Here is a 10,280-nt window from a genome sequence, read left to right as displayed (position 1 = left end):
CAGCGGAATTATTCATTACTTATGGTGTTAAGCTATGTCAGCTAAGATTTATCTGAGAGCCAGATGCAGTCATCAAAAGAGCTGGAGCCAGAGGTTCCCTACCCCTGGGTCAAGACATGCTTACCGCACCTGTTCCTCGGAACGTTTAGCGAGACTTGTGAGACGGAAAAAGTTATCAAAATTAAACAGCTGTACGCCCTCGCCTTGCAAAGTTCCCGATTTTGATCAATAAAACTGAAGATAGTTTGTGTTGTTGTTTCTTGTCTGACACGATCCACCAAGGACAACAACCCGGAGCCTCCGTAGGTGTGTGTTTTTTGTTTGTGTGTGTGAATAAATATAACTGATTGAATATGGGGAAGTGACAAGTTATTTTTCCCTCCGATCAAACAAACACACGGTGGGCGGAACGAGTCCAGGTTTTTGGAGTCCGTCGCCAAACGGAAGGAAGAGAGTGAGCGTGAACGACAGTGCTGAGAAGAAAAATTTAATTTTTTATTGAATGGATCCCCATTAGCTAAAGCCAAGGCGACCGCCAGTCTTCCTGGGGTCCGTATAGGAGCATACAAAATAAAAATACAAAGAATACATACATTACCAAACATTATATACAAGAAAAGTACAACATAAGATAAAAAAGGCTAGTTAAATCCAGTATTAAAAGTTCAGGTCATGTGGGCAGCTGTAATAGGTGTGTCTTCAAAGCTGTCTTGAAGGACAATTTACTTTGTGAGAGATTATTGTGAGATGGCAACCGATTCCAGAATGATATACATCTATACATGACTATGTTTGAGGAGATTGGTCCTGGCCAGGAAGTGCCAAATAGCCATTGCTGGCATTCCTAGTGTCATGAATATGTGTGTTAGTTGATTTTAAAAACTGTTTGTAAAAGTAATCTGGTGATTGATCTAAAATGATAGTTCTAAAGAACATAAGGAGACTACAATGCATATTTTGTTTAACAGACAACCTCACTGCAAAAACTGAAATCTAAGGGTGATATTTGCTTATTTTCTGTCTGATAAGATAATTCTTCTCACTAAGCAGATTTTGTGTTAGAGTGTTTTACTTGTTTTAAGTGTTTTGGTCCTAAATGATCTCAGTAAGATATTACAGCTTGTTGCTGAGATTTTATGACCTATATTGAGTAAAACATGCTTGAAACTCGAACATCAACTGTTGCAAAGCTGTGTCATCAACACTCACAAGTATAAAACAACTTTTTTAAAGAAATCATTTCTTACTTCAAGCATGAAAAAAAAAATCATGATTTTGACGCAATTTTTGTCTCATAATTCAAACAGATGACAGCCAAATGGACTTTGCTGTTTTATTTTCAACGAAACAATAGAAAATACATACTCATTTAGCAGTACAGTTGTTATTAGTGAGAATATACTTATTTTAAGGTATTTTTGGGTTCATTGAGGTTAGCTAATTTGACTTGTTTTGGAAAGTCTTGACAAGCCGAATTGTCTTGTTCTATTGGCAGATAATTTTGCTTAGTTCAAATAAAATACCCCTCATTTTTGTATTTTTTTTTCTTGTTTTTGACCACCGACTTTTTGCAGTGCAGGACAGGTGTGAATGCACTGAAAGAACATTTAAGTAGCAGTCTAGCCGCTCTGTTCTGAACAAGTTGCAGTTTGTTCAGGTGAGACTTAGTCGTAGCGGACCGTATTATAGGACAGTAATGAAGATGACAGAAAACCAAGGACTGTATGACTTGGCCCATCGTTGAGGATGTCAAGTTGGTGGAGCACTTCCTGACCATGGCTAAACCTCTTCCCGTTTTCATTGAAATACCATCAATATGATCGGACCATGACAGTTGACTGTCTAATAGCACACCAAGCAGTTTTGCTTTTTTGACCTGCTCAATGGGTATATCTGACATTGAAAGATGAAGCTGGGGGTCATCAACAAGCATATGCCTGGATCCAAAAACAATGCTTTTTGTTTTGTCAATGTTCACAACTAAGGATGTCCGATAATATTGGACTGCCGATATTATCGGCCGATAAATGCTTTAAAATGTAATATCAAAAATTATCGGTATCGGTTTCATAACTATCTGTATCGGTTTCAAAAAGTTAAATTTATGACTTTTTAAAACGCCACTGTGTACACAGACGTAGGGAGAAGTACAGAGCGCCAATAAACCTTAAAGGCACTTCCTTTGCGTGCCGGCCCAGTCACACAATATATGCGGCTTTTCACACACACAAGTGAATGCAATGCATACTTGGTCAACAGCCATACAGATCACACTGAGGGTGGACGTATAAACAACTTTAACACTGTTACAAATATGCGCCACACTGTGAACCCACACCAAACAACAATGACAAACACATTTTGGGAGAACATCCGCACCGTAACACAACATAAACACAACAGAACAAATACCCAGAACCCCTTGCAGCACTAACTCTTCCGGGACGCTACAATATACACCCTCCCCTCCGCTACAACACCCCCAACCCCGCCCACCTCAACCTCCACATGCTCTCTCAGGGAGAGCATGTCCCAAATTCCAAGCTGCTGTTTTGAGGCATGTTAAAAAAAATAATGCACTTTGTGACTTCAATAATAAATATGGCAGTGCCATGTTGGCATTTTTTCCATAACTTAGGTTGATTTATTTTGGTAAACCTTGTTACATTGTTTAATGCAACCAGCGGGACATCACAACAAAATTAGGCATAATAATGTGTTAATTCCACGACTGTATATATCGGTATCGGTTGATATCGGTATCTGTAATTAAGAGTTGGACAATATCGGAATATCGGGTATCTGTAATTAAGAGTTGGACAATATCGGAATATCGGATATCGGTAAAAAAGCCATTATCGGACATCTCTATTCACAACAAGTTTACTATCATTTACCCAGCGTGACACTCTCTCCAGGTCCTGATTTAAGTTATTTTCTAGGTCATTTAAGGTAGAGGCAGTACTGTACAGAGTTGTGTCATCTGCATACGTAACCATATTGGTGTTTGTTGTAACACGGGGAAGATCATTAGTAAAAATAATAAAGAGTAAAGGACCTAAGCAGCTCCCTTGAGGCACGCCGCAGTAACTGTACTTGCGTTCAGATAGGCTACCATTAAAACACACTCTCTGTGGTCTTCCTGATAGATAGCTCAACATCCAAGAAAGTGACATACTATTAAAACCGTATTTTCTCAGTTTGGAGATCATTATGTCGTGGTCCCCAACCTTTTTGTAACTGCGGACCGGTCAACGCTTGAAAATTTGTCTCGCGGACCGGGGGGACGGGAGGGTTTATTTGTATTTTTTATTTTTTTGTCATAATGATACATAATACAATCATGTGTGCTTACGGACTGTATCCCTGCAGACTGTATTGATCTATATTGATATATAATGTAGGAACCAGAAATATTAATAACAGAAAGAAACAACCCTTTTGTGCGATTGAGTGTGAATGAGAGTAAATGGGGGAGGGAGTTTTTTTTGGGTTGGTGCACTAATTGTAAATGTTGATTTAATTAAAAAAAAAAAATTAAATTACATTTTTAAATTGTTTTTATTTCTTGTGCGGCCTGGTACCAATCGATCCACAGACCGAGACCGGGCCGCGGCCCGGTGGTTGGGGACCACTCGTCTACGACAACAAATGCCATCAGAAGAGGATGGTATTCATTGAAACAAAGAAATAAATCATCAAAAACAAAATAGAGCATGTTGCCAACTTGGCGTAATTAGAGCATATCACTGTCTGCACCGTACTGAAGCAGAATGAATCTAATTTTAAAATAATGTCTAATCCCCGTACATGTATCCTTGAAAATATGGAAAAGCTGCTGATGGTGTGTTTGATGGCGAACCAGCTGGAAGGAGATACTGTAGAAGTCTGCTCTCCAAGGTAAATGCTGTAAATGTTTACTACATTACTTCATAAAACTACTGTAGTTGTTGGTAGTACATTCTATCGTATTGTTTTTATGCAATATTTCCTACCTAGAAGATTGTTTTTGTCTTTTTAAAAGGCTTTTTACATGTTAAAATCATGCTATTTTAGGGGGGGTCACGTGCTGATTAAATTAATTTGTGATTATGTTTTTGAGCTAAGAACTCTGTCACAAAACATAAATATTAAACTCGTAAGTTAAGATACTACTGAAAAGGATTAGGAAGAAGCTGATTTAATGCCAATTGCTGATAGTTTGTGCACTTCCTGTGTTTAAAGGTCATCATTTTGAAGTAAAGATAATTATTGAGTGATAAAATAATTCAACACTCAGGGGACAAAGGCTGTCTTTTTTTCCTTTCAGTAAACTGTTACTGTATTTACTGTATTCCACAATATACCCTAAAGCCAAACAGGACATAAATGTCGTGCTTACGGACTGTATTGATCTATATTGATATATAATGTATATATTGTGTTTTTTATGTTGATTTAATTAAAAAATAATAATAATAAAGGCATAAAACATTCTGGATTTACTTTACTCTACTACTTTTTTTTCTTTTCTCAAATCTCTCAATCAACTTTAGCTCGAAACAAAAATACCAAACATGTAATGTTTTTTTTTAAAATTATTATCATTATCAAAACCTTTTGAAGGCCTTTAATTTAAATGTGTGACATTATCTGATCAAAAGGCCTTCAAAAGGGTCAACATTTAAAAAGATATTACATGTTTTGTTCAGGACTGAAGTTTATTAAGCAAAAAAAGTAAACAAAAGACAAATGAATACAAAATGTTTTTGCACCCTTGTGTTAGTCCTGTTTGGCTTTGAAGACAATTAAAATTGAATATGTCCACAGAGGGTTAAAGGAGGACAAATTGACTGACACATTATATAGTAAGTAGTGCTGTCAGATTAATTTAATTTTTGAATTGTGACTAATCGTAATCATACAAAGTAAATTACTTGTTTGTAAAATTTGAATACCCCAATATTTTGACACAAAGGCAATTTGATTGTCAGAATGTCATACACAAATATATTTTTTAAATGTTTTTTCCGAAATATAGGTAATTTATTAGCTCAAAAATATATGTTTTGATTCCATCGGGGTGTATTTGGAAATAAAATTTGCCAGCAGACACCTGTCGGAGTCTCCTCACACATCTTTGCACTGGTGTATGCTTTAATCTGATCACAAGCAACCCAACCATTTATTATTTGTTATAACTCATTAAATTTGACAGTCAAAACATTGTTTAAAATAATAATGTTAATTAATGGGGAGATTTCACTTGGACATCAAATTTTCCCAGGGTTTGAATGAATTTAGGAATACTCACTACGTTTCCATGCACTAAATTAGTCCGATTTCTCAAATATCAATCAATCAATCAATGTTTATTTATACAGCCCTAAATCAAAAGTGTCTCAAAGGGCTGCACAAGCCACAACGACATCCTCGGTACAGAGCCCACATACGGGCAAGGAAAAACTCACAAATAGTTTTGTTTTTTTTGGATTTTTACACCTACGTGTGAAGTCCAAGTGTCCATGCACACTCTCTAATACAGTGGTCCCCAACCGACCGATTAGTACCGGGCCGGACAAGAAATAAAATAAATAAAAAAAATAAAATAATTTTTATTTTTTTTATTAAATCAACATAAAAAACACAATATATACATTATATATCAATATAGATCAATACAGTCCGTAAGCACACATGATTGTATTTCTTTATGAAAAAACAAAATAAATAAAAATAAAAAAAACTTCTTTTTTTAAAATTTCAATTAATTCTGGCCAGAAATGGTACTGCAATCACGCTCAAAATTCTGTAGTCTTCAATCATCTCCATCTTTCAAAGGCATCCCCGATACAAATCCTTGTTTTTTTCCTGGCTTTGTCATGAATAAGTTGAGAATCGTAACAAGGCCTTTTACATTTAGTGAGGTCTGACATGTTTAGTAACTTTACCAGTGGCAGTAGCTAGACGAAGATGGCGGTGCGTAACTGGCAACCTGGATGTGACACACTCACGGACTTTCTAATTGGTCAAACGGTAGAGGGCGGGACATCGAAATTGAAACAATAACAAGATCTAAAAATCTAATTTTGAAATGAGCAAAACCCGGCTGAACTACTGTTATCAGTTATAGAGGTATTCCAAAAGAACATTATATATTAATGCCTTTTGACATATCAGGGCCATTTAAAGGCCTACTTAAATGAATTGTTTTTATTTAAACGAGGATAGCAGATCCATTCTATGTGTCATACTTGATCATTTCGCGATATTGCCATATTTTTGCTGAAAGGATTTAGTAGAGAACAACGACGATAAAGATCGCAACTTTTGGTATCTGATAAAAAAAAGCCGGAAGTAGCGTGACGTAGTCAGTTGAAAGGCTCCGCACATTTTCCTATTGTTTTCAATGCAGCTAGAGCGATTCGGACCGAGAAAGCGACGATTACCCCATTAATTTGAGCGAGGATGAAAGATTTGTGGATGAGGAACGTTAGAGTGAAGGACTAGAATGCAGTGCAAGACATGTCTTTTTTCGCTCTGACCGTAACTTAGGTACAGCTGGCTCATTGGATTCCACACTCTCTCCTTTTTCTATTGTGGATCACGGATTTGTATTTTAAACCACCTCGGATACTATATCCTCTTGAAAATGAGAGTCGAGAACGCGAAATGGACATTCACAGTGACTTTTATCTCCACGACAATACATCGGCGAAGCTCTTTAACTACTGAGCTAACGTGATAGCATTGGCCTCAAATGCAGATAGAAACAAAATAAATAAATCCCTGACTGGAAGGATAGACAGAAGATCAACAATACTACCAAACTCTGGACATGTAACTACACGGTTAATACTTTCCAGCCTGGCGAAGGTTAACAATGCTGTTGCTAACGACGCCATTGAAGCTAACTTAGCAACCGGACCTCACAGAGCTATGCTAAAAACATTAGTTATCCACCTACGCCAGCCAGCCCTCATCTGCTCATCAACACCTGTGTTCCAGCGATCGACGGTGCGATAAAGGACTTCACCCGATCATCGATGCGGTTGGCGAGACGGAGGAAGTTAAGGTGAGTTCGGCGGCTAGCGCGTCTGCTATCCATCTCTGTCCTCCTGGCTGTGTTGCTGTAGTCCACCGCTAATACACTGATCCCACCTACAAATTTCTTCTTTCCAGTCTCCATTGTTCATTAAACAAATTGCAAAATATTCACCGACACAGATGTCCAGAATACTGTGGAATTTTGAAATGAAAACAGAGCTTTTTTGTATTGTATTCAATGGGCTACCAATACTTCCGTATCAATCGTTTACGTCACGTGCATACGTCATCATATCTAGACGTTTTCAACCGGAAGTGTGGCGGGAAATTTAAAATTGCACTTTATAAGTTAACCCGGCCGTATTGGCATGTGTTGCAATGTTAAGATTTCATCATTGATATATAAACTATCAGACTGCGTGGTCGGTAGTAGTGGGTTTCAGTTGGCCTTTAATGATGACTTGACATGACATTATTACATATGGCACCTTTAAGGTGTTTCCATTGGCTGTAGGAGGCTTATTTAGAGCCAAACTATTTGAAAAAGCGGACTAATTTAGCGCATGCACACGTACTGAACGTAACTGTACAATATTGTGACAAGTAAGGATTTCCCTGGCTATGAATGGGCCTGAAAGACTTTCTTTTTTTGGGGGAGGCGGGGTTCGTTTTTCCTCCAAACCTCTAAACCCCACCCATTACATATAAAAGGTTGGGTATGTCGTCCCTCTTACAGTCATTGGCTGGAGACGTTTGCGGCAACAACAAAACATTGAAGCACTTTCAGGCAGGATGGAAAGAGGACAAAGTCGTGCTGCGGCCCCTTCTTATTTGGCATGGTCCATCTTCAACATTGTATGTTGCTGTCTGCCTCTTGGGATCGCAGCGGTTGTCTATTCCAGCAAGGTAGGCCTTCATGGTTTTCATCATATTTCTAATCTTCTTATGCATGCTAAACTACATCTCCAACAATTGCTGATACCCAAGTGTAGATGCAGCAAGTTACAGTACGATGGCACTCCCACCACCAAACTTGCTGATGTCCGCTCTTGTTCTATTTAAGGTAAAAAATGCCAACGCCTCCGGGAACTCGATGGCAGCTGCTGAAGCGTCAAAGACGGCAAAGATCCTCAATATCGCCGCGCTGGTGTGTGGATTAATTATACTGGCCATTTTTATCACGCTCAAAATCGTGGTAGCCCAGGCTGAATGACAGCGTGGCCGGAAAATGGTGATGGCGGGAGATGGTGCAAATGTCTCTTTGTACTGTGGACTTTTGCCTTTATCTTACATCTAAATCTATTTGCATACTGTGTGTTAACTTTTTTTTATAGAAACAACTATAGTGTATAATAAAACTGCTGTATTCAAGTTTTTATTTTGTTTTCATTTTTTCTTTGAGCAGTACTGGCATGCGTGAATGTTTTTTTTTCCTTCTCAAAAATCATTTTAAATATTTTAAATGTACATGATGTATCAAATATTTCATAAAATGATCCTTAAATTGATTAAATGAGAACTACAATGGCAAATAATGACTGTATATTGAAACTACTATTTCGTCACCCATTCCATTTCTATTATTTAATGACCTTAATATTATGTAATTTAATGTCTTTTTTAGCATTTGTATGATAAGCAGTAAAAAGTCACATTAAAATGAAATTAAAAGCCTGATTTTAATGTATAAATTGCGCTGGAAATAAATATATTGATTATGAAGTAAATACTTACTTTTAATCATTGAATGCAATGTTTCATAATGTGTTTAATTAAATCATTATTTATTGTTTAAACCATCTATTTATTTAAAGGCCTACTGAAATGAATTTTTTTTATTTAAACGGGGATAGCAGATCCATTCTATGTATCATATTTGATAATTTCGCGATATTGCCATATTTTTGCTGAAAGGATTTAGTAGAGAACAACGACGATAAAGTTCGCAACTTTTGGTCTCTGATAAAAAAAAAGCCTTGCCCCTAACGGAAGTAGCGTGACGTCACCGGAGGAAGGGCTGCTCACATTTCCGCATTGTTTACACCAGCAGCGAGAGCGATTCGGACCGAGAAAGCGACGATTACCCCATTAATTTGAGCGAGGATGAAAGATTCGTGGATGAGGAACGTGAAAGTGAAGGACTAGAGTGCAGTGCAGGACGTATCTTTTTCCGCTCTGACCGTAACTTAGGTACAAGGGTTCATTGGATTCCACACTCTCTCCTTTTTCTATTGTGGATCACAGATTTGTATTTTAAACCACCTCGGATACTATATCCTCTTGAAAATGAGAGTCGAGAACGCGAAATGGACATTCACAGTGACTTTTATCTCCACGACAATACATCGGCGAAGCACTTTAGCTACTGAGCTAACGTGATAACATCGGGCTTAACTGCATATATAGACAAAACAAATACGCCCCTGACTGGAAGGATAGACAGAAGATCAACAATACTACCAAACTCTGGACATGTAAATACACGGTTAATGCTTTCCAGCTTGGCGAAGCTTAGCAATGCTGTTGCTAACGACGCCATTGAAGCTAACTTAGCTACGGAACCTCTACAGAGCTATGCTAAAAACATTAGCTCTGCACCTACGCCAGCCAGCCCTCATCTGCTCATCAACACCCGTGCTCACCTGCGTTCCAGCGATCGACGGTACGACGAAGGACTTCACCCGATCACCGATGCGGTCGGCGGCCCGGAGACGGAGGAAGTCAAGGTGAGGTCGTTCGGCTAGCGCGTCTGCTATCCTCAAAGTCCTCCTGGTTGTGTTGCTGTAGGCCGCCGCTAATACACCGATCCCACCTACAGCTTTCTTCTTTGCAGTCTTCATTGTCCATTAAACAAATTGCAAAAGATTCACCAACACAGATGTCCAGAATACCGTGGAATTTTGAGATGAAAACAGAGCTTGGTCGGTAGTAGTGGGTTTCAGTAGGCCTTTAACTTCATATTAAGAAAAACTACCTTCATAGAAAAAAAAGTTTACTATTGAAGAAAAATTTTTAAACACTAATAAAGTAAAGAATAGTAAAAAAAATTAAGTTTAACATTTACTTATAACTGAACATCTCAAAACAACTTATTAAATAATTAAATTTAATTTTACATCCAATTGGCAAAAAATATAAATATATAGTGTGTGAATGTGAGTGTGAATGTTGTCTATCTGTGTTGGCCCTGTGATGAGGTGGCGACTTGTCCAGGGTGTACGCCGCCTTCCGCCCGAATGCAGCTGAGATAGGCT

Source organism: Entelurus aequoreus, linkage group LG10, assembly GCF_033978785.1.
Source record: "Entelurus aequoreus isolate RoL-2023_Sb linkage group LG10, RoL_Eaeq_v1.1, whole genome shotgun sequence".
NCBI lineage: Eukaryota > Metazoa > Chordata > Actinopteri > Syngnathiformes > Syngnathidae > Entelurus > Entelurus aequoreus.
This window is presented reverse-complemented; position numbering follows the sequence as displayed.